At 39.6% G+C, this 26,540-nt stretch overlaps 1 protein-coding gene across 15 annotated transcripts in view; it reads right to left on the bottom strand.

Moving 5' to 3' along the window:
* Cdc42bpa (CDC42 binding protein kinase alpha) overlaps positions 1–26,540 on the bottom strand; it is a 208,192-nt gene that overhangs the window by 133,025 nt on the left and 48,627 nt on the right. Inside the window, exon 2 of one of the 15 annotated variants that reach the window (XM_051148004.1) lies at positions 5,704–5,861. The exons of the other annotated variants lie outside the window; for them this stretch is intronic. The gene's annotated coding sequence lies outside the window, so the exon portion shown is untranslated. The remainder of the gene's footprint in view (positions 1–5,703; positions 5,862–26,540) is intronic. 15 annotated transcript variants of the gene reach the window in all.

Raw genomic sequence — 26,540 nt, 5'->3', positions numbered from 1 at the left:
CTCTGTAAGAAAAAAGTAAATACCAATTATCAATTATTTCAATGTTGTTTAATTCTAAGATCCTAAATTAAATAATGTCAAATATAAAAGTTACATTAGTGAACATATGCCACACAAATGATTTTATTTGTGAACAGTGACTGCTGCTTATATATTGTATCTTCCTTTCCAAGTGCTCTGCCCAGGAATTTAAACTCAGCATCTATTACTGAGAAACTGACCAAGATGCACAGTATGAAAGCCGTAGATCTTATGAGATAATGCATGCGATTCCAGCAGGTCTTACGGGGAGTGCTGCTCCCACGGGAGAGGTGTTCTGCGGGGATCAAGTAATACACGTGAACTGACGATGACGAGGCTCGCATTCCACACTCTTACCCACTACACATGGACCCCAACTCATTCTTCTCCTCCCGCCCCCAGTTCCCACCAAAGAGCAATCATGACTAACAGTTTCATAAACTGTGAACTGTAAATATCCTTTCCAACAAAAAAAGGCAGCAAATGCTTATTTTTAATATATCCAGTTACAGGTCAAAAAGTTGCCAAGAAAAATATAAGACTACTCTCGCAGTTAACAAACTGATTACATTTCTGTTTCTAACATTTCTGTTGAACTAGATAATCTCTTTAAGGCCTTCCAGCTGGTTGTGTTTGTTATAGGGCTGAAACTAAACTACAAAACAGGAAGGCAAATATTCACCGACAACATTCCCAGTAACTGAGAAGCACCACTGGAGAAAACAAATACTACCTGCCACAGTTTGGATACTAGGTGCCCCTCAGATGTCCATGTGGTGGTAAAGGCCTGTTCCCCAGCATAGCACTTTGATTGACAGTAATAATAATAGTTAGTGCCTTAGGTTGCTGGGGTTTGTGGACCCTAAACTGACTTCATTATTTCCTCCCTCCCTTTCTTCCTATCAGGCCCACTCATAAGGCAGCTGGTTTTATTTTGCCACACACTCCTAGAACACCATGCTGCCTCACCACAGGCCTTAGAAGTGTAGATCTATCTGATTACACACTGAACTCTCCAAAACTATAAGCCAAAATAAATTTATCTTTTTATAAGTAGATTATTTGAAGTATTTTGTTATAGTAGTTGGAAGCTAACATCTCAATATTCTAACATGCAGGCAAGAACAACATATGTACAGATCTCTTGAGTAATTCAAAGGAGTATTTCTAAGGATAAAAAATAGATTTAAATCCAAATTCTAATTTAATATGCTTTAATAGCAAATGTGCATGTACACTTAATAAATTTGTGCCTAGATCATATTGTCAGTAGAGTGATATGATGACATAATGAAAATCAGTGCATAAGATCTCTCGGTAGCTGTCATAAACAGTTACATCGTCAATTAAGATGGTGGAAGATGTGTCAGGGAGATGGCTCAGTAAACCAGCCATACAAGCAAGCCTAACGAACTGAGTTCAAGCAGTTCCTGTAACCCATGTTACAGCCTGAAGCAGTGGTGCCTCTATTTCATTTCAGCATTCATATGGCAACAGGGGAGGCATGGGCAAGAGGATCGCCCAGAAGCTTCCAGGCAGGTAGTCTGAAGTACACAGAGCAGCAGCAGACACGAGACTCTGTGCCAACAAGGCAGAAGGTAAAAGCTGACTCCCAAGTTGTCCTTAACCTCCACATGCCCAACAACACAACAGTGAGTGTCCAAATGCCGGGCATTATGCTAAGAGTTTTACACAGGTCTACAATCCCTCAACTGCAATCCCAGAAGCCAAAAACCTTGGTAACTCACTCGGCAGTATATGCGGAAAGCCAGGAGATCATTAGTCTTTTGTTTGAATCTCTCTTACTGTAAAAACAAACAAACTTCAGCATCATGAGCAGACGTGTTATGGCGTGCTGCTCCAGTCTTGACAGGGTGATATGTAAGTGTGTACACTAAATCACCTTCTTGGAGTCCCACAACACTGGACTCAGAATGAGCTACATGCCAGCCAGCTCCACACAAGTGGTAGCAGTGACAGTGACCGGCAGCCACTGAACACTCCAACACTTAGCACTTACTGGGGGGATGTCAGGAAGTGGTGGCAATATGGATTCTGAAGTCACCATCATTTGACTGTACAACTCTAGGTTTTTCTTCAAAGCAGCTACCTTTCAATGTTTCAGTTTTCTCACCAATCATGAGTTTAATAACTATACCAACAGTATATAGATGTAGTAAAGATCAAAATAATATGTGTATAAAGTGCTTCCTGCGGGGTCTGGTGTCAAGTTACATATTCAGCAGGCATGAACTGTCGCCATGTGTCCATACCTCTCCATTACACCCACTCCCTCGTCTCCTCACTGCCACGTGTTCATCCACCAGTACATCATGGCAGGCAGTATATCTCAGAATCCTTCAACACTACAGAGAAACAGCTTTTCACTTTCTAGCTTTAAGTTTATAACTATGACAGAAATTTCTTCAATTACAATTTCTTCAATACAAATTAAAAGCTAAGTCCTAATATTCAACACGGTTTGGTTTTCAGTAGTAAAATACTACAACTAACTTAAGTATTCTTCAAGAGGAAATAGACAAAATACAATCAACCCACAGAGAATTACTTATATGGCTGGAGAAATGTTAAAAAAATATTATTTGATAAAGAAAAGCTCAAGCTCACAATATGAGAAACATACGTTTCTAAAACATTGTAGAGCATAATTCTTTTTCATCTCTATATGAAATATATATACATAAATCATAAATGTCCATGCCATATATTAAAGGGATAAACACCGAAATACTAGAAGATGAGCTACTTCTAAAGTTCTTCAAAGGGGTAAGATTTTTACTTGCCTTCCTCCCTCTTCTGTGAGATACCACACCCCTCTCCTCTTAGTCACAGCATGAACACTAGCTCTACCTCTGGTAGCTGCAGGGAGGACCAACAGAGGCACAGTCCACACATGTGTGCATAGTGAGGAAGACCATGCTCCTGCAGAGTGGAGTACATTCTCAACAATACCTTAGCACAGGGTTGCCTAAAAACCTTTCTGGAATAAATTGTGACTCAGAGAAATAAGTCAGCTCAAAACATTCCTGGATTATCAAATCGATGGCAGGATGGAAAAAGATTATGAAGCTTCCAAAGTGACAACTGATCCCTCTGTCCCTCCCTCCCCTCCTCCTTCCTCCATCTCCCTGTTAAAACTATGAATCATTTCCATGTTCATAGCAGCAGTAGAACAACAATAATTTAAGTTGTCTCAGAGCTTCCACTTTAGAGCCTGTATTTTCAAGTAGAAAGTCAGCTGGCACAGAAGAGCATGACATGTTACAATTCTCTACCTTACAGTAGGGTGTGCAGCTCAGTTCTAGAACACATGATTGTATGCACAAGGCTCTTAATTCCATCACACACACACACACACACACATACACACACGATCCCATTTAGTATGGACTAAAAATTATAAAGAAAAAAGATACATTTCTAAAACACTAGAGAGGAATTTAATACTTCCTAGTAAATGCTCTTCGGTGTTAGAAAAGGATCAGAAATGTGAAAAATGATCAGCATATGACAAATCTATACTAATCAGCTGTTGAACACAACCTGTGTATCCTGTGTGCAGCTGTAGCCTCTAAATTACATATGACCTTTTGTATGGAACAGTCTGCATATTTTGTATGGAATTCAGAAATCTAGCCTGCTTCTGATGAAGCTAGAACTCACCAAGCCTTCTCGTCTGTCCCAACAAACCTTGCCATCCTACCTTACTACACCTTTCTATCTGTCCTCATTCACCACAATCTATTTCCAACAGTACAAAAACAACATGCTAAAATGTAGCTCAGATGACATCACTCTTTTGTTCCAAACTTCTAGTGATTTCCTACAATTAAAAAGTTAAAGTTAAAAAGAAAAGGAAAGACAAAGTCGTCATCATAAATTGTAAGGCCTGCCACCCTCCCTGGCCTCTCCTCCTTGCCCTTTAGCTCACTTTTGCTCAAGCCATAATGCTCACCTCGCACGATCCTACCTTAGGACAGTTGCATGGATCGACCCCTGCCCTAGAATATACTTTATCTCCACAGGGCACTGAGCCTGCTGTCTCACTCCCTCTCTGAAATGCCATATGTCCTTTGAGACTTTCTATTATGTTTCTTGGCTTCCTTTCACCCTTACTTTTCATCATTACTTAACACACTATATAGTCTAGCCATGTACAGGGCTTACTACTTTCCCCACAAGCTCGTCAGGAGTAGGAATTTCTACTCCTTCTCTTCACTACCATATGGTTAGTGTCTGCGAGTCAACAGTACTCAGTAAACACATTCTGGAGAGATGAAAGCTTTGTAACACATGTGGGTAAATACACATGGGACACTATAAGGAATCAATATCCTCATCTGCAAATGAATGTTGAAACCTAGAAATAAGGCTGTTGATAATCCATCCTTTTTATGATTTCTATGGCCTGTAGTCTAGCTCACACTGCGCCCCTACAAGGCTTTCAAAGTCTCACCTTTGAAAATAGGATGTTTCTGTGTTGCTATGGACCATTCATTGTTTTATATCTTTCTTTCCTTTTTAGCACCTACCATTATTTTTATTAATAATACTAAAACATTTCTGAAAACAATAATACTATACATGCACTATATATGTGAAGCATACTGCATGTGCTACACACTTAATCCCTACACCGATCAGATGGGAGTCCTGCCTTCTCCACTTAAAAAAAAAAAAGGAAATTAGTCTGTCATGGTAGAACATGCCTAACCCCAGGACTTGGGAGGCAGGGGCAAGAGGATAGCTTCAAGTTCAAGATTAGCCTGGTCTACGTAAGGAGTTCCAATACAGCCAGAACTACACACAAAGATAGGGTCTCTACAGCAAACAAACAAACTGGAGGACAGCCTGGGCTACATAATGCATTCTAGGCCAGCATGCACTACAGAGAAAGACACTGTGTCAAACAAACTAACAATAAAACTAGAAACTATTCTGTAAATGATCAATCATATTTCTAAAGAAATTTAGGGTTAGGGGTGTGGCTCTGTGGTAGGACTGGCCTAATGCACATGAGACCCTGGATTCTATTCTCAGCACTGAAGGAAAGAAAACAAAACAGAACTCTAAAATCTCTACAAACCATTTACTAAACCACCAGAAGTTGTGCTCTTGATAAAAACATAATTTAGGGGCTGGAAAGATGGCTCAGTGGGTAAGAGCACAGCCTGCTCTTCAAGAGAGCCTCAGTTCAATTCCTAGCAACCACATGGCGGCTCACAACCATTTATATAAGGATCTGATGCCCTCTTCTGGCCTGCAGGTGTACATGCAGATGAGCATTCATATACATTAAACAAATAAATCTTTTTTTTAAAAAAAAAAAAAAGACATAATTTATACACAAAGCAGCAATACTCAGAATATTTAAAACTGGTACATCCTGGCCATCAACCAACTAAGCAGATACAGATTATAAAATACGACATGCCCACACCCGTGGGTCCTCTGGACTACAGACCAGCACCATCAGAGGCAAAGCACATACTGAATGTAGTTTCCTCTCTCAGGCGTCTCAGGAGAGCCTGAGTGAAAGAATGGTTAAAGAAAACTGAATGCCTACGGTATTCTCCCCTCTCAGGCCTACTACTAGACTATTTGGACACATAAGGAACCAGGTCATTAGGAGGAAGCAAGCTAATTAAAAGCTTTTGACACCTGAAGCAGGGGTAGCAGGCCAAAGCAGCAAGCTTTCACAACAAGCTCTGAAGCCCAGAAGCCTGGAAGCTGCCGGAGCAAGGCTGGAGCAGGCAGAAGCGGTGAGCCACCAGGAAACTGTGGACAGGTAACACCCAGGGCGTAAGTTAAAGGTTTTCCTGAAAGCAAAAAGGAAAACCCAGCGTTAAGTTAAGCAGTAACTGACACGAATGTGTTGTAGAGAGAAGACTCATAACTCACAGAACTGCTGAATCTCAACTGTATCTTGCTCTTTATTGTTCCCCATGGTGTATATATTTTGTCTAATAGTTTTTAAAACTAATTTATTTTCATGGCTGGTCAGTCTACAAAACAACCATAATTGATAGGGGGAAAGTATTAACCTGACAAAAATATTCCCATCAGATGTCCATGACAGAGGTGAGCCTGTCCATTGAGCCTGGCAAAAAACAAATTACTTCAGAAGAAATCATTACCTGTTTACAGCCTGTGAGTTCCTTAGCTTGTAAAGCCACAGTGTGTGCCCAGTGGAGAGGTTTCATTATGAATGAGTAGGAAGTAATCCAGTGCATACTACCTCTATTTGTAAAGTTGACTTTGTCTTAAAATAGTACAGGAACTCATCAGTGAGCCATGTGTGGTTTTTATTGTACATACGTTAATCAATACACATCTAGAGCGAGTGCATATCAAAAAAGAAAAAAGAAAGAAAGAAAGGAAAGATAAATTCTCATGCTAAATGTAAACACTATCAACTCATGAATTAAGTAGTCTGATTTGTCTATGTCAGTGTCTGTGGCCAGACTCAGCTGACACTACTGTCTGCTGCTGCTCCCAACTCCCAGCACTGCACTCCACTCTCCAACCCTCCAGGCCCTAGGGCGATAGGCACATCTGTCTGTCCCTGCCTACTTGACTCACTTACCCTCCCAAGGGGTCATAATCTTACAATACTTTGTGTCAGTCCCTTTTGTAAAATAACAATATTTTATTATTGCATCCCTTTTTCAATAGCTCAGCCTCAGATGAACCTATAAGTCTAGCAGGCCTGCCAGCCTTTGTCACCAATCTTCTGAAATGCTGTGTGCTGCTGCTGTCCTACTCACTCTGACCCTCACAACTACCCACCATATAGCTGCATCATGAATAGACTTTCGCACTCCTTTGCACTGGGTTAAATGCTCCTTTACCAATAACCTCTTTTCTTCTCCTTTTGAACCCTAGGAAAGTGTCCCTACCACTCCTCAAAGGTAACAGTATCATTCAAGATCTTGATCCCAGCCCCGGCCCATCTTCCCTTTTGTTGTTGTTCCATTAAAAATTCCTTTCCAGGCAGGCGTGGTGGCGCACGCCTTTAATCCCAGCACTTGGGAGGCAGAAGCAGGCGGATCGCTGTGAGTTTGAGGCCAGCTTGGTCTACAAAGCAAGTCCAGGACAGCCAAGGCTACATAAACCCTGTCTCAAAAACAAAAAACAAACCAACCAAACAAACAAAAAAACCAACCAAACAAAAATTCCTTTCCTGTTTGTAGTCTCCTGTTTTCCTGGATCCTGGTTGTCTACTGAAAGCCTATAACAAGACCCTCCTTTCAAATCCAAGAACAAAAAATAAAACAGAATGATTATTGCCATTCCAGCCTCCCCCAAGGGACTGACACTGCACCCCTTTTCATCAATATCGTTTCTCCACAAAGCACATCTTAGTCTAGTATTTTCTTGCTTCTTCCTACTGTTCATTGTTTATTTTCTTCTCATGTTTGAAAAGTAAATTTTAAAATTCTGTGCAACGGACTTTATAAAAAGAGACATGAAACATCAGGTTTACAGAGGGAAAAGAAAAATATTTGGTAAGAAAACTCTAACAGATAAATCTAAGATAATTGGAAAAGTGCTCCAAATTCCAAAAGTGGGGAGAGGTACTATAAAGTACCCATTTCTCTAGTTGGGCGTGGTGGCACACGCCTTTAATCCCAGCACTCGGGAGGCAGAGGCAGGCAGATTGCTGTGAGTTCAAACCCAGCCTGCTCTACAAATATGAGTCCAGGACAGCCAAGGCTACACAGAGAAACCCTGTCTGAAAAACCCAAAAAATAAAAATAAAGTGAAACCCACAGTGACAGGCGTAAACACTCGCAAGAACTTGCCCAGTATTCTCTTCATCCCCAGTGGAAGGAACCATGCACTTCTGCTCTGTTTTATAAACGCATCCCTCCCTTGCTTCTGTTCTTCTACTGGTTCCTTCTGTCATCAATTCCTTCGCTGATTTCTAAGACATAACGATGTTAAAGAGCCCAGAGGTGACGACTCACACAGAGGCCAAGCAGCTGGTGCCGAGACACCTTAAATGCAATATGTCCACCATTCCAAAGCGTCTGAAGAATCTTCTTCAAAGGGCTAGATCTCCAAGTCACTCTGCTCCACTCTCATTCCCGTTTAAAAATAGGCGTCTGCCTCTCTCTACCTGGCACTCAAGTTACACACGAGTGAGAAAGCTGTACCTCTAAAGAAAGGATCCACTCTCTTAGATTCAAAACAGGTGTTGAAAAATAGATGTGAGAAACCTCTTTCCTTTCTGTCACTATGATTGCTTCACATGGATTAGGGCTGGCAAGTGTCCTCGAACAGTTGTCCTGAAAGCTCCTATTTCCACATCCTCTATTGCACTGAGAAGTGGGTGTAAGGTTGACCGAAACGTCAGTCCCACTACTGGATACACACACATTGAGATCACAAGCTGGAAACCAAACTTAGCCTTTTAGAGAAAGTAGCTCAAAGTCTTCGGTGTGATTCCACATTGTTTGATGCCGTTTAACAGGATGCCCTGATAATGTTGGACCCGATGTAGCTCCAGTATGCTACTTACAACCCAGAGGCAGAGAAAGTAAGAGAGTTATTTCAACTTGACTTCATATAGGTCAAACAGGAGGCAACTACCGCCAGAAACCCAAAAATCAAAAACGTCCAGGATCTAGGGCAAAGGACCAAGGACATTTATGAATGATAAGCAGACTCAGAACTAGGAAGGACCAGTTTCTCAGAGGATGAACATCAAGTGTGAAAATTAAAAAGCAAGCCAAGAATATGAGCCTGAAAACTGACAGCGGTGTTTTCCTTTTAAGTTTTTTTTTTTAAGTTTGTTTATTTATTTTATGAGTGCCTTATCTGCATGTATACCTGCATTCCAGAAGAGAGCATCAGATCCCATCATAGATGTTTGTGAGCCACCAAGTGGTTGCTGGGAATTGAACTCATGACCTCTGGAAGAGCCGACAGCTCAGCCATCTCTCCAGCCCCCTTGTTATTATTTATAGCCTGTTTTGAGAAGGTAAATGCCTTCACTTCTCACCTTCAATCTCATGAAATGACAAAAAATATATTTTGAAAGAATAATACCAATAACACTACAAAACAAAAAGACTAATATTAGTTGATGAAAAACACTATTTTAAAGAATTCTACAAATTCAGGATGAACAGAATAGGATTAGACCTGAACACCCACCCATGGCCAGATATCCACACCAATAACACACCACAAATGTCCTAATTCCAGATACATAGATTCCACTGCAAACATGAGCTAAGACAATATCCTTCCTGCAGAAATTGCCACCCAGATTGTCTATTTTCCCTGAGGAAGGCAATTTAATTCCTGTTGTGGGCATGCGCGCATATATATGTGTGTCTATATATATACACACACACATACACACATACACATACACACACACACACACACACATACACACACACACACACACACACACACACACATCCTCTCAGAGTCTGTACTAGGATGTTTTTCAGCTGGCAAAACACAAGCCCGCTCCTCCCCATGAAGTGGTTTGACTTGTAAGTGGATAAACACCACCTGTTCTCTCACAATCTGTCCCCATCCCAAAACAAAAACATGTTTACATCCACCACAACCAAGTCCCTTATAAAGACTAAGCCATTAGGACATCACATGACTTTTCAATGGCTATTAAAAGACAAAAGGCCAGACTGATGCTCTACAAACCCTAAGAGACTACACATATCAGTCCAGACCACCATACACAGCAAAACTATCAGTCATAACTGTAGGAGAAAGAAAAATGTTTCTTGATTAAAAACAAATTTAAGGAGTTTATGTCCACCAATCCAGAAAATACTAAAAGGAAAACTTCAGTCTAAAAAATAATTAACTACATTCAAGATGCAATAAATAAGTAATCTCAGAACAATTAACCAAAAAAGTATTAAAGAATATAACAAAATGATAGGAATTAATAAACACTATTTAATAACTGATACTAATGGTCTCAGTTCCCCAGAATACAGATGCACAGATTGGATTAGAAAACAGGATTCATCTTTCTGCTTCCTCCCAAGAAACACACCTCAGTATCAAGGACAGAAACCACTTTAGAGTAAAAAAGATTGGGGGGGGGGGGGAGATTATAGGCAGGTGCAGTGGCGCATGCCTGTAATCCCAGCACTTGGAAGGCAAAGGCAGCCAGATCTCTGTGAGTTCGAGGCCAGTCTCGTCTACAGAGTGAGTTCAGGACAGCCAAAGAAACACAGAGAAACCCTGTCTCGAAACAAACAAACAAAACAAAAGATTATTTCAAACAAACAGAACCAAGTCTAAGCAAACAGGGATAGCTATTTCAATATCTAACAATCCCTAATTAATCAGAGGAAATGGGGAAAAATATTACATACTCATTTAAAAAAATCCACCAAGAGTATATTACAACTCTAAACATTTGTACGCCAAAACAAGGGCACCCAAGTTTGTAAAAGAAACACTACTACATGCAAATTCACATATTCACCACAGCATAGTGATAATGTATTCCACTTTCACCAACAGACAGGTCATCCAGCCTCTTCAACAACTGGTGCTGGTAAAATTGGACAGTGACATGTTAGAAAAATGGAATAGATTCATATCTATCTCCCTGCACAAAACTCAATCCCAAATGGATCAAGGACCTCAACATAAGACTTGATACTCTGGGTCTGATAGAAGAGAAAGTCCCTACTGGCAAAGGAAAGTACTTTCTGAACAGAGAAAAACCTGAACTTCAAAGAACTATATAACCCAACAAAAAATGGATTATGAAACTCCACAGAAAGTTCTCAAAAGATGAAATACAACTGGCTGAGAAATACTTTTTAAAAAATGTTCAACATCCTCAGCCAACAGGGAAATGCAAATTCAAACTACTTAGAGGTTTCATCTAACCCCAATCAGAATGGCCAAGATTAATAAAACAAGTGACAGCAGATGCTGGTAAGGATGTGGAAAGGAGGACACTCGTTGCTGGTGGGAGTGCCAACTGGTACAGTCACTGTACCATGATGGTCTGAATGAGAATGGGACCCTAAGCTCTTGTTTGAATAGTTGATCTCCAGCTAGTGGAAGTGTTTGGGTAGGACTTAGGAGGTGTAGCCTTCTTGAAGGACGTGTGTCACTGGGGGTGTGCTTTGAGGTTTCAAAAACCCACACTATTCCCAGTTAGCTCTCTGCCTCATGGTTGTGTCTCAAGATGTAAGCTCTCAGCTACTTATGCAGCACCATGCCATGCCTGACTGCTGCCATGCTCCATGACATGCTGGTCATGAATGAACTCTTCTAACCTCTGAAACTGTAAGCCCCATATTACACACTTTCTTTTTTTTTTTTTTTTTTTTCACACTTTCTTTTATAAGTTGCCTTTGCTCGTAGTGCTTTATCACATCAATAGAAAAGTAATTAAGACAACCACTATGGAAGTCAGCTACCAATCCAGCTATAACACTCTTGGGCATATATCCAAAGGACTCTACATCTTACTACAAAAACACCTGCTCACCCATGCTTATTGCTGCTCTTTTCATTTCATTTCAAAAACTAGAAATAGCCAATACACCTATCAACTCATGAATGGATCATGAAAAGGTGGTACTTTATACAATGGTATTTATTTGACTATTAAAAAATGAAATTATTGCACGCCTTTAGTCCCAGCACTTGGGAGGCAGAGATAAGTGGATCTCTGTGAGTTCAAGGGCAGCCTGGTCAACAGTTACACAGAGAAACCCTGTCTCGAAAAATAAAAATAAAAAACAAAAATAAATAAATGAAAAGACAGAAAGAAAAAAGAAATTATGACATTTTCAGGTAAATAGAGAGCACCAGAAACATAATCTTGAGTGAGGTAACCCAGTCCCAGAAAGACAAACATTGCATTTTTCCTTATATACGGACGTTAGCTTTTATGCTTTAGATATATGTGACTCATGTAGAATGCCCACAGAAGTTAGGTAACTAGTAAGGGACCAGTTGTGAGGAGGCCATCTTCCAAGGAAAGAGAAAAGAATATAGCATTATAAAGGGATAAAGGGAAAAATTATGGCACGAAGATTAAATGGGTAGTGAGTGGGGGCCAGAAAAGGAGGGACTGTGGATAGAAATAACACTGAAGGCCTTTTGAAAAACCATATGGAAACCTACAACTGTAGAAACTTCCTACAATATATAAAAGGAGTTTATAATGGGAAAGACAATACCCCACCCTGGCATCACATGCCCATATGCCCACTTCTAGGAATTGGTTACACCTTTTTTAAGTAGTTGACCAAAGGAATCCCATCGACAACCACCCCTAAACACTGACAAGCTACTACCAATGCTACCAGTTACCCTCTGTAATTATTGCTGAAGACAACACGTAACTGCAGCATAAAATGTGGAGACATTGAGCTGGTACTAACAGGAAGTTTCATCTCTACTGGTTAGCATCTATGGTGTTGGAAGGTGCTATAAGCTACCAGAGAAGAAAAGTAATCATCAGTCTCATTCAGCCATAAGCCCTGTGAACTACAATAATGACCTGCCTGCAAGATCTGTCCACTGATGCACAGTGGGATTAACCAACACTTTTTAAAAATTGGGTTTAAGGCCTATTCTGTGAAGCATAAGCCATAATTGACACTGTTAATGAGGTCAAGAACCTGAGATCATGGGCCCAACAGAGAAATCTATTACTATTATTCTGATAAATGAACATAACAATAAAATGACCCCAACGAGATACTGCTATACCCATTATCAGTGCATGAGTCAAGCCTCACCTGAGAAGCTTCCTCTTTAAGTAAATGGTAATTAACACAGAGACCCACAGATAGCCAAGGTTCAGAAAGTGAGAACTGTGGCATGCTCAGTACTAAATGCTGTATCTATATCACATTTGTCCTCTCAAAGCTCACGGATTTATGCAGAAGAGGAGGAGCATCTGTTAGAGCCAGAGCTGGTAGATGCCATCAAGAACACAGCAGAACAGACACACAAATGAAGCCACAAAAATTGTCACAGCATGCATAAGAGCTGTACAAGCTCAAATCTAAGGGAGGAAGGAAGAAGATACAAAGTCCCACTCGTCACTAAGAACTATTTGCAGGAGAGAGATGCTGGCAGGGAGAAATCAGTTTTTCTTCAATGATGTAACACCAGATACACCAATTGCCTTCCAGGGCAGGCCCCACTCTCAGGAGTAGTTTGCCAATGAAAATCGGACTCCATTTTTGTTTATGTTTTGGTTTGGTTAGGTTTTAGATTGTTTTGTTTTCTTGTTTGGGAGGTTGGGGTTAGCTTTTTGTTTGTTCTGTTTTTCAAGACAAGGTTTCTCTGTGTAGCCTTGACTGTCCTGGACTTGCTTTGTAGACCAGGCTGGCCTAGAAATAACAGATATCTGCCTGACTCTGCCTCCCTGAGTGCCAGAATTAAAAAAAGGCCTGTGCCACCATGCCTGGCTGTTTTTGTTTTTGTTTGTTTGTTTGTTTTTAAGAGGGAGAAAGAACATTAAGTTGGTTGAGAAGGGAGGTGTGGAATGTTCTGGAAAAAGTAGGAGAGGGAAAATATGGTCAAAATATATAAAATTACCAAAGAATAAATAAAAGTATTTTAAAACTAGAATAATTAAAAATCAGTAAACCTAGATTTTTAGCACTGGCCTGTAATCCCAACTATTCGAGAAGGTGAGATCTGATAGGCTGTGATCATATGGTGGGGGAGGAAGTCTCCTTCTGTCACAGGCCTAGGAGAGGGAAATAGGGTGAAAGGGAAGAAGAGGAAAACAAGAAGATACAAGTGAAGGGATAATAATCGAGATGTAATCTGAATTATTTATATTTAAAAAAGAAAATATTGCCAAAATGCAAAACAAAAAACAAAATGAACATGAAGAAGAAGAAGAAGAAGAAGAAGAAGAAGAAGAAGAAGAAGAAGAAGAAGAAGAAGAAGAAGAAGAAGAAGAAGAAGAAGAAGAAGATGACGACATAGTGGATTCTCTGAACTACAAAGTGAGCATAAAGCTTGCCTGGGCAGCTTACTGAATCAAGTTAAAAAGTAAAATCGGGACGATGAAAGAGGTCTTAAATGTAACTGCCCTACTAGGAGGGAGAACAGGGAAAGAGCGAAAAGCATATACAAAGTTCTCATCGCTCTTCTAAAGTTATAAATCATACTGTAGTCGATCCAAAGAAGGATGGCTATGAGGACTGTGTTGATCTGTATGTAAATCTGATGTTATCCCAATGAAAGAAACTTTTTTTAAGCAAACAAGCTGATTTTAATATTCAAGCAAAAAGAGAGAGGGAGGGAGGAAGGGAAGAAGAAAGAGGGAGGGAGAGAGTGCACAAGCATGAACACAACTTTGTTCCTGATCATGGAAGATTAGATAGATGCTATGAATGTTTACTTCCCTAAACATCATAAATGTAGAATCTGGGAGAGCTGGAGTAAAAGAAACTAAACAATGTCGAAACCTCAGGTGTTTATGAACACTAAAGAATTAGCAAATCTGCAAGTCAGCTTTGGCCATCTCAATTTCTATCAAGGCAGAATCTCACTTTGGTGAACATAATGCAGATAGGAACAAGAAAGAAGAAAAAATTTAACATCCAAAGTTGAACAAATATATAAAAAACACTTCCAAGCCTAACAAGCAGATTTACAATGGTCACAGATTATAAAACCCAAAGAAACAAAAAAACAAAACAAACAAAAGCCGCATACCTGAGCACAAGTAAATGGTGGTAACGGTGCAGTTGGCATTTCTAGGATCTGCGGCATTCCATGTGTCCATGGTTTTGAAATCTATGCTAAACTGGTGGGCTGCAGCCACCCTGGGCGCCTGAGACTTGCTCCTGTCTAAGCTAAGCTCCCTCTACCCTCCTCCCTCCCGTTCTCCTGCTTTAGTGACTACTATTTCTTCCTTTTCCTTCTCCTCTTGTCCCTCCCTTCTTTCCCATTCTATGAACTTGAACCTTTTAGCCTCCACAAATGACTGAAAACTTTAGAAGACATACAGCCTACAAACTCTGAGGTAAAGCAAACTTTTTGTTTATACAGTACGCGCAGTCTCAGTTATTTATATCACATATGAGCACCTTTTCAATGGCTCTCAATATTCCTTAGGATGGAGTAAAAGATGCTTGTGAGTGCAGCAAGCCCTCTAAGCCTAGCTACACTGCTTCCTAGATGATAAATTTTCTGGTGACAGTATTACAGAATTCCTTCCAATGCATACATCAAGTTCTTATTTCTATCTTTTTTTTAAAGGTTTATTTATTTATTTATTATTTATACAGTATTCTGCCTGCATGTACCCCTGCAGGCCAGAAGAGGACACCAGATCTCACTATAGATGGATGTGAGCCACCATGTGGTTGCTGGGAATTGAACTCAGGACCTTTGGAAGAAAAGACAGTGCTCTTAATCTCTGAGCCATCTCTCCAGCCCTCAAGTTCTTATTTCTTAGACTGGCAAATGAGACCTCCTTTGTATATGCTGACTTCCTGTAGCCCATTCTGAAGTATCTAATACAATATAAACAAGCTGTCAAGAGGCCATACCATTGGCCATGTCCCGTCAGCTGGTTGACTGCTCCTAGGAACTAACTGGATAATAAAAGTGTCTCTGAGAAAAAAGCTCCTATATGATAAAATCAGAGATCCTAGTTAGAATGCACCAGTCCTGAAAAAAGTCTGGGACTACCACAGCCCCCTAAACCAGATTTCCAAGCATTTTTACTTAAATATGATAAGTTGGATTAACACAGTGATGAAAATGGGAATTCCTGGTCCCCACCTACCATCACCACCAACAGTCTCAGAATGCAGACCCAGCTGCCCTCAAGCTCTCTTGCCTCAGCCTCCTAAGGGCTGAAATTAAAGATATGCAGCACAATTCCTGGCTTTGTTTCAGTTTCTTTCAGTTCAGATAATATTCAAGAACTTATGCAATGACTAATGGGGTCTCTGGAGCAGAGCTCTGGACTGAACCAAGCCTTGGGTACATAACTTGAGTTGATCTCATGTGGAATAGAGTTCTTTTTTTTTTCCCCCACTCTAAACCCTGGCTATCCTTCAGTCTCTTCGTAGGACAAATCCGGACTGCTGACAAAGCAGAGCAGACTTTTAAATTTCCTAATAAGGACTTTCATATACACTAGTAAGCAGTCCCTACTGCTTCAAACACTGCCCTACCAGCACATCGCTACAGAGCAAGACTGAGGAGAACAGAAGGGTGTGACCTCACGTTTCCTAAGTACATAATAGAATTCCTAAAAAGGAAGACTCAAGTCCACAGTCCCTCTTAATAAGAACTTACTTTCTGGACTGGCAATGAGTTAAGAGGAGAGATGGCAGGCACCCTGTCAAATGAAGTAAGGACCTCCTGAAGTGACTACATCGGATGGGCCTCCAAGGGCACACCCTCCTCTCTGTTCTGTTCTGCAGTATAACAACAAATTTTGTAATTGTTATTGGTGATGTACCAGGCCTGTAAAACCAGAAGCTTTACAGGTGATGTAAAATAATAATAATAATTCTAACATTAGATAGAAATGTATTAAATATAGACTATATATTCCAATTATAAAGGTGGATAGCCACTACTACAAAGCAAAGTTGATTAAATGACACTAATTTCTAATCTTCCAGCAAAAACCAGCTCTTACTATATTTAAAGAACACTGCTTTATTCTACCAATCATTTAATATGGAGTATTAAATAATTGTTTCATCAAATATTCTCCCTTTAAAAAATGAAACAGTTCTAAGTCTTGGTTTGCTTATCTGCTCTACTTAACTAATTTTTGAGACTGGTTCATGAAAACTTTTCTTTAAGGCAGCCTATAATCCCAGCTATTCAGTAGCACAAAGCAGAGTTGCCAAGTTCAAGGCTAGCAAAGACCATACACTGCATTTAACAAGTCAGCCCCAGTAACTTAATTAACCCTGTATCAAAATTAAAAAGATAAAAGCAGGTCTGCTGATGCACATCAATGGCAGAACAATGGCCTAGCATAAGCAGGGCCCCAGACTCAGTCCCTAGTCCCAGTACAAGGGGAGGGGCTCGTGGAGATGGCGCTTAGATAAAGGCTTGTTGTGCAAGGATGAGGACCTGAGTTAGGAAACCCCAAAGCATCACATACAGAAGAATACCACTACTTAGCAAGTGAAAACAAGCGGTTATCTAGAGCTCTCAGGCCACGAGATTAATTGAATCATTAGCTCCGAGTTCAAGGACAGATCTATCTCACAAAATAAGATGGAGATAACCAAGGAAGCTATCCAACATCGAACCCTGGCCTCTACATGCACACACACACACACACACACACACACACACACACACACACACACACACACCCCCATGGGGAGCAGGAAGGGCAAGTGTTTTACTTCTCCACAAAAGTCCTTATAGATAATAAATTTTAAAGCTACTTTGCTAATAAACACATTTCAGATTTATATATTTATAAATATGTTTTTTAACATTTCTTTATTTTATGTATATAAGTGCTCTATCTGCATGTATACCTGCATGCCAGAAGAGGGCATTGGATCACATTATAAATGGTTATAGTTGCCGGGAATTGAACTCAGGACCTCAGACAGTGCTCTTAACCACTGAGCCATCTCTCCAGGCCCCATATTTCAGATTTATTATGGCTTTTAAAAAAATTAATTCAGCCTGTAATATTCTTTCTTTGTTGTATATGATTAATGTTTTGATTACTATGTGCCATGAGAACATTTTCTGGTCCAGTCTATTTGGTGCTCTGTATGCTTCTTGTACCTTGGTAGACACTGCCTTACTTGGGTTAGGAAAGTTTTCTTCTATGATTTTGATGAAAATATTTTCTGTGCTGTTGACCTAGGTTTCTTATCCTTCCTCTATTTCTATTATTCATAGATTTGATCTTCTCATAGTGTTACAGACTTCTTGGACGTTTTAAGGCTGGATTTTTTTTTAAAAATCAGATCTAACATTTTCTTTGATCAAGGTACCTATTTCTTCTATCTTGTATCAATGCCTAAGATTCTCTCTTCTGTTAGTCAGACTTGCATCTGAGGTTCCTGTTCAAGTTCCTAAATTTTTGATTTCCAGATTTCCCTCAGTTTGGGTTTGGTTTATTGATTCCATTTCCACTTTCATTTCTTGAGTGGTTTTCTTCATTTCATTCCACTGTTTGTGGTCTATAATTCTCTTTCTTTGTTGGATTTGTATGTGGTTTAGGTATCAGGGTAACTGAGCATATTCGTAATAGCTATTTTGATGTCCTTGTCTTAAGCTTCAGCTCCACGGCATTTCTCAGGGCCTACTGTAGTAGGGTTGTTGGGCTCTAGTGGAGACATACTGTGCTGGCTGCTATTATGGTTTTAGGCTAGCATTTGGATATCTGGATTTCAGATGATGGTAATCCTAGGTGCTGATACCATCTTGTCTTTGTTGGGTGGGTGTTCTGCTCCTTGGTTTCTGTTGCCTTCTCTGCTTCTTAGGAGTGTGTGGTAGCCATGGTTTGTCTGGTAGGGAATGCTTCTGAGATGCTGCCACATGTGGCCACTAGAGGTCCTGGAAGGAACATGTTTCTAGGTATCAGGAGCTGACACTACAGAATGAGGATGGAGGGAGGGAGAGGGAGTGAGTCCACAGATGGAAGGAAAGCTAGGTCTGCCACCAAGTTCTGCATAAGCCCAGGGGAGGGAAGAGAGAAGAAGAAGGGGAAGCTGAATAAACCAGTCTGCTACAAAACTGAGAATAAGACTGGGGAGACGAAGTAGAGAGGAGGAGGGAGGGTGAAGATCAATGAAACAAAGAGTTGGTTCTCTGACAATTATCAGTAAGACTGACAAACCTGTAGACAACTTTATGAACCGGTGGAGAGAGAAGATCCAAATAAACAAAATTAGAGGTGGGCATAACAACAGACACTGAGGAAATCCAGAGAATCATAAGGACATATTTTTAAAAACCTGTGCTCCACCAAATTGGAAAAATCTATAAGAAGTGAGTGATTTTCTTGATGTATAGAACTTACAAAAGTTAAATCAAGAACAGATAAGCCATTTAAGCAGAACTATAACCCTTAGTGAATTAAAAGCAGTGATTAAGTCTCCCAATTAAAAAAAGCCAAGTGATTTTAGCATAGAATTCTACCAGAATTTCAAAGAATTAATGCTGATATTCCTCAAATTATTCCACAAAATAGAAACAAGAAACATTGCTCACTTCTTTTTATGAAGCCACAGTTCCCTGATACCTAAGACACATACAGACTCAAGAAAAAAGAGAACTACAGACCAACTTCTCTTATAAACATAAATACAAATTTTTTTCAATAAAATACTTGCAAACTGAATCCAAGAAAATATCAAAAAGATCATCATCCACTATGATTAAGTTGGCTTCATCCCAGAGATTCAGGGATGGTTCAACATATATAAATCAATAAATGTAATCCACCATATAAACAGACTGAAAGACAAAAACCACATGATCATCTCACAAGATTTAGAAAAGGCTCTTGACAAAATCAACACCCCCTTCATGATAAAAGTCCTGAAGAGACTTGGTATCTCAATTAGGATTTTACTGCTTAAGAGACACCATGACCACAGCATCTCTTATAAAGGAAAACGTTTAATTGGGGCTAGCTTAAGGTTCAGAAATTTAGTCCATTACTGTCATGGTTGGAAGTGGCAGTGTATAGGAAGGCATGGCACTAAAGAAGGAGCTGAGGCCTCTACATCTTGATCTACAGGCAGCAGAATGAAACTGTGCCACACTGGCCATACTTGAGCTTATGAGAGTCACAGCCCCCTTTCTACAGTGACACACTTCCTTCTTCAACAAGGTCACACCTACTCCAACAAGGCCACACACCTCCTAATAAGCCATTCTCTGTGGGCCAAGCAGCTTATGGGGGCCATTCCTATTCAAACCACCACACCAGGTACACAAGGGACATACCTCAACAAAATAAAGGTAATTTACAGCAAGCCCATAATCAACAACATTCTAAATGGATAGAAACAAAGCATTTCCACTAAAATCAGAAATAAGGCAAGGGTTTCCACTCTCTTCATACCTGTTCAATAGAGTACGGGAAGTATTAGCCAGAGCAATTAGACAACTGAAGGAAATCAACAGGATAAAATGGGAATTATGGAGTCAATGTATCTGTATTTGCAGGTGATATGACTGTATATATATGGGACCCTAAAAACTCCACTAGCTCAATAAACACTTTCAGCGAAGTAGTAGGATACAAAATTAATACACAAAAATCAATATACAAATGACAAATGGACTGAGAAAGAAATCAGAAAAACAATATGTTTCACAACAGCCTCCAAAAGAAAAAAGAAAAAAAAAAGTCTTGGTATTCTAACCAAGCAAGTGAAAAACTTGTATAATAAAAACTTTAAGATATTGAAGAAAGAAACTGAAGAAGATATTAGAAGATGGAAAGAGTGTCATGTTTATGGATCGGTAGGATTAATATAAAAAATGACTGCTCTACCGAAAGTAAGCTATAGATCCAATGCTATACCCACCAAAATTCAAACAATTCTTCACAGAATGTGAAAGGACAATGTTAAGCTTCATACGGAAACATGCATACAAAACCCTGCATAATATCACCATCCCTGCCCTCTAATGTACCACAGAGATAGAGTAATAAAAACAACATGGTATTGGCACAAAAACAGACACAGTGATCAGTGGAATCAAATTAAAAACCTAGACATAAATCCACACACCTATGGGTACCTAACTTTTGATAAAGTAGCAATTCTTATACATACTTATTACATACTGAAATACATACTTATTAAAAAGACAACATCTTTAACAAACAGGGCTGGACAAATTAGATGAGTGAATGTAGAAAAATACAAATAGATCCACACATATCACCTTGCAAAACAACTCTACTCCAAATGCATCGAGGACATCAACATAAGAACAGATTCACTGAATGACAGCAGAGAAGTTGGGGAATAACCTTGTACTCCTCCGCACAGAAAAGACTTTCTGAACGTAACACTACAGCACAGGCACTAAGGACACAATTAGTAAGTGGAGCCTCGTGAAACTGACAACTTTTGTATGGCAAAACACACCATCATTCAGACAAAGCAGCAGCCTACTGAATTGGAAAATATTTTCTTTACAAACTACATATCCAATAGAGACCTAAGATTCAAAATATATGAATAACTAAAAAACAGCTGGACATCCAGAAAACAAACAACCCAATTAAAAAGTGAGATACATATCTAAACAGAATTCTGAAAAGAGGAAGCACAAAGGACTAAGAAGCACTTAAAGAAATGTTCAACATCCTTAGTCATCAGGAAAATACAAATCAAAACTACTTCAAGAATTCATCTTACATCAGTCAGAATGACCAAGATCATAAAACAAATGACAGCTCATGCTGGTGACAATGTGGTGTAAGGAGAACACTCAGCCACTGCTGGTGGGAGTGCAAACCTGTACAACCACCAGGGAAATCAGTGTGGCAGTTCCTCAGAAAGAAGAGAATTATCTACCCCAAGATCTAGCTAAATTACTCTTGGGCCTATACCCAAAGAATGCTTCATTCTAACACAGAAACATCCTTGCTCAACCATGTTCATTGCTAATCTATGCATAATAGCAAGAAATTAGAAACAGCCTACATATCAGTCAATGGATGAAGAGATAAAGAAAAGGTGGTACATTTACACAATGGAGTATTACCCAGCTACTTTTTTTTTTTTAATGAACTCATAAAATTAACAGGCAAATTGATGGAGCTAGAAAAAAAAAATCATGCTGAATGAGGTAACCCAGACCCAGGAAGACAAATATGGTACATATTTGCTTATATATGATTTGCTGTTAAGTCTTTGATAAGCAAGCTACAATCCATACAGCCACAGAGCTTAGGTATAGAGTGAGGGAATGGGAGAAGGAAGGGCTCTCTCTAGGCAGAGAAGATAATTCTCCTATGGATAGAATGGACAGATGAGAGAAGGACAGGAATGGAGAATCAAATGGGGAGGGGAGAGGTAAGAATGGGGAAGGGAGGGAATACAGCGAGTGGGCTAAACTCAGGGCCATTTATGGGGTAGTATGGAAACCTAATACAGTAGAAGCTTCCTAAAATACATACACGCATGAAGATGATATAAAAGAACTTGGCAAATAATGGGGAAACAGAGGCTCAAGTGGATATCCCTGGTCATCAAATGAAGCTTCCATGGCCAGAATGGGCTACATATTATTGAGCTGTTGGCCAAAGGGACCACATGGAAACCCCCAAACAACCCATGTTATTGCCAAGGCTACTGGTTGTTCTACACAAACTGACAGTAAGGCCCATTGCTGAAGACAATACCTATATAACTCATTATACACAAAGTTGAGCTGGTGCTTACCTAGAACCTTCACCCCATAGACATAATATTCACGGTACTGGAAAGTATTCTATATGCTAACAATGGAGAAAGGCATACACCAACTCCCCTACAAACTTTTCAACCTATGATGATTACTTTGCCTGCAAGAGGCACTAGTGCAATAGTGGCCTAAAGCTTGTGGGAGTAACCAACCAATATCTAATTGGACTTAAGGCGCACTCCATGGGATGGAACTCATCCTCAACACTGCTCAAGTGGCCAAGAATCTGAGACCAGGTAGGACAGGATAGGAACTTAGGGGAAAACAAAATTCTACTGCTCCGCTGAAGGAACACAGCAATAAAATGACTCCTAACCACATTCTGCTATACTCATAGACCACTGTCTTGCTCGGCCATCATCAAAGAAGCTTCTTCTGGAAGCTGATGGGGTCTCTACCCACAGCTAGACAATATGCAGCGAGTGAGACCTTGACCTCGCAGGGACTGCAGCAGCATGCACTGGGCCTACACAGGTCTGCACCAGATGTGGTCCCAGTGCCTAGAGGATCAAGTAGAAACCGCTCCAATCCCTAACCTAGAAGTTGTCTCCAACTGATAACCACTAGCAAATGAAAAACTAGTTCTCTCCATCCGAGTCTCCCTGGGGATACAAACCCCTAAGCGTGAGCCGCATGCCCAACAGTAGATGGGCAACACAAACATCTTTGGAGATTCTTTATTTCATAATATTTAACAGGGCTTTTTTTTAACCTCACAGTTCCTTTGTGTGTAGATAGCTATAGATATAGATAGATATAGATATAGATATAGATATAGATATAGATATAGATATAGATATAGGGTTCTAGTTTTGTGTTTTTATGGGATTCCTGGGTATATGAACATGTGTGTCTGTGTGTTTCTCATGCTTTTTCTTGGACTCTTTTTCTTATGTTTGTTAGTTTGTCCTATTCTGGTTTGTTTTTGTTTTATCTTATTTTACTTCATTATTATTTAGATGCCTGTTTGTTTTCTAACTAAAGTCAGAAAGCTGTGAATTTAGATGGAAGGGAGGTGGGAGGATCTAGGAAGAGTTGGTGGAGGAAAATTGTAATCAGAATATATTGTATGGAAAAAACTATTTCCAATGAAATAAAAAAAATTAAAAACTAGGCCTTTTATAATTTTAACAGATGGATATAAAATTATATATATATAAAGATAATTATACACAATTATAATGTGCACAATGAATGAAACCCAAATCAAGACATACAACCCTGCAGCAAACCAGAAATGCTCCTAGATTGCACTCTAACCCAGAAACACTCCCACGTGCACTACAACCTGGAAATGCTCCGTGTGTACTACAACTCCTCGGTCCCAAGTGAGGTCGTCATTAGCCTTGGCTTGCGTGATGTGTGGTCCTCCTATGCTGCATCCTTCACCCAACATATTGTCAGGTTTTAGAACAAGGTTAGTTACTCTAGCCTCATAAAGTGAGTTGGGCACTGGGTCCCTCCTTCTCCACTAAAATGATTCAGAGAACTTGCACATGAATTCACTTCAAACTGCAAGGTTCTTTTACATAATTGTTAATGAATAAAAGACCATATACTTAAGAAAATCAAAACAAATTTGAAGCAGTGCCTGTGTGAGGGTCCTATTACTCCTGTTTACAGGCACCACGTCCCGTCCTAATCCTCCCAATGTCACCTGATGGAAATACAAGTAACAACAACATTTCCTACATCTTATCAACTTCATAATGCTCTCTGAGGATCTTACCACTTAAGTACAGTAAGGTTTCTTGTTTTTGTTTTTTATTGTTCTCTCATACATTACATCCTGACCACAGTTTCCCCTCTATCTTCTTTTCCCAGTTCCTCCCCATCTCTCTTCTTCCCCAGATCCACTCCATTTCCCTTCAGGGAAGGGCAGGCATCCTGGGGCACCAAGCAAACATGCCATATCACGGTGCTGGAAGACTAGGTACACCCCGTCATATTAGGGCTGGACAAGGCAACCCAGTAGTAGGAAAAGGGTGCCGAAAGCAAACAAAAGAATCAGAGACAGCCCCCAATCCCACGGTCAGGCATCTCACAAGAAGACCAAGCACCACAGCCATACCTTCTACACAGAGGACCTAGGTCAGATCCGTACAGTCTCCCTTGTTGTTGGTTCGGTCTCTGTGACCCCCCTAAGAACCCGGTTACTTTACTCTCTGGCTCATTTTCTTGTGGTGTCCTTGACTCCTCTGGCTCCTACGATCCTTTTTTCCTTCTTCCATTTCAATTTCAATGACATTAGTAAAACAGGAAAAATCAGTGTAGACTAAGCACTATTTCAAGGGCATGTGAAATGTTCATTAAGAACAATTCACATTCTGACCAAAAATAAATTTTGAAATTAGAGAAAAATCAAAAGATATTATCTCACTGTATCAAAATAATAAGACAAACAGCCTAACTTTTTGAAGCAAAGATAGAACCTCCACAACACCTGAAACAGAAATTTAAATAGTATTTTGAAATCAATGATAAAAAAAAATAATCTTTAGGATGAAACTAATCACCATTAAGAACAACATCTATACTACTGTGTTTAAATTGGAATAAAAGAGAAACAAAGATGTAGGTTTCTACCCTTAAAAGGTAGAAAACAAACGAGTAAACTAAATCCAAAGAAAAGAATCACAAAAATAAAAACAGATGTTCAGTGTGTTTAAAAGATAAAAGACAAAATTTTAGACAGGAGCTGAAGAGATGGCTCCAGGTAAGCAAACTTGCTGTGCAAGCACAATGAGCTGAGTCTGAATCCCCATCACTCGGGTTTAAAAAGCAAGGAATGGCTGCACCTCAGCATCGTGGGGCAGGCAGCCTCAGTGAATCCACACACACACACATACGCTGGCTGGCCAGCAAACATCGCCCAAAGCAAGCTTCCAGTTCTGTGAGAGACCATCTCAAGGCAATAATGAAAAGAACAATAAAGGGTACCCAACTCCTGCTCTGGTCTCTGCATACATGTGCACTCACATGCATTGCACATGAGTGTGTGTATATATATACAGAGAGAGATACACAGACACAAGCAGCTTTGAAATGTAATTGCATTGGAAAACCTCTAATAAGACTCAAGAAAAAGAAAGCACGACCATGAAAGAAGGAATCTTGCCTCAGACTCTACAGACAGCAAAACTAATAGAAAATATTGTAAACAACCTCATGACAATGAACTTGTCACTTAAATGTTAGCACACATATTCTATGAAAAATAAAGCTACTGAAAGTGATGCTAACTAAAATGGAAAATGCTGACTAACTCAGAACTATTAAGCGATAAGCAATTATGAGCATTAAAAACCAAAGTTCAGAGAGTTGCATTATTAAATTCCATCAAAAGAAAAAAAGCAGTGTTGTATAAAAGCTTCCAAACATTAGAAAAATAAAACAACCCCCAACTCCTTACTTATATTCATCACAACCTTAATATCAATGCTTAAAAATTGATTTAAAAAAAAAAGAATAGGTCAACACTCTCCATGAATACAGCTGCAAAACTAGCTAACAAAATACTGATTAACTGAAAAGAAAAACATCTTGAAAGATGATCTGAATCTAATACACGCTCTACCAGGAATTGCTTTAACAGTTGAAAACTCAATTATACACCAACCTCAAAAACATAATCCATGAAAATAAATAAGAGTTTCATTAAAATTTAAAACTTCCATTTTGTAATACAAAGGATAATGTTGACATTCACATGACACACACACAAACACACTCTTCAACAAAAAAAATCAATGCTGCAAGTATCACAGTACTTTATTTCAAATTATACTATCGTGTTGTCTTAGTTGGAGTTTCTATTCCTGTGATAAAACACCATGACCAAAAGCAAGTTGGAGAGGAAAGAATTTATCTGGTTTACACTTCCACATTGTAGTCCATCACAGAAGGAAGCCAGAGTAGGAACTCAAGCAGGGCAGGAACCTGGAGGTAGGAGCTGATGCACAGGCCAGGGAGGGGTACTGTTTACTGGCTTGCTCCTCATGGCTTGCTCAGCCTATGGAATAAAAGATCCAAGCCCACTTCTGGATTTGAAAACCTACTAAAAGCCT

This window comes from Acomys russatus, chromosome 6 (genome assembly GCF_903995435.1).
Source record: "Acomys russatus chromosome 6, mAcoRus1.1, whole genome shotgun sequence".
NCBI lineage: Eukaryota > Metazoa > Chordata > Mammalia > Rodentia > Muridae > Acomys > Acomys russatus.
The sequence above is the reverse complement of the archived record's forward strand: the minus strand, read 5'-3'. Positions and strand labels throughout refer to the sequence as shown.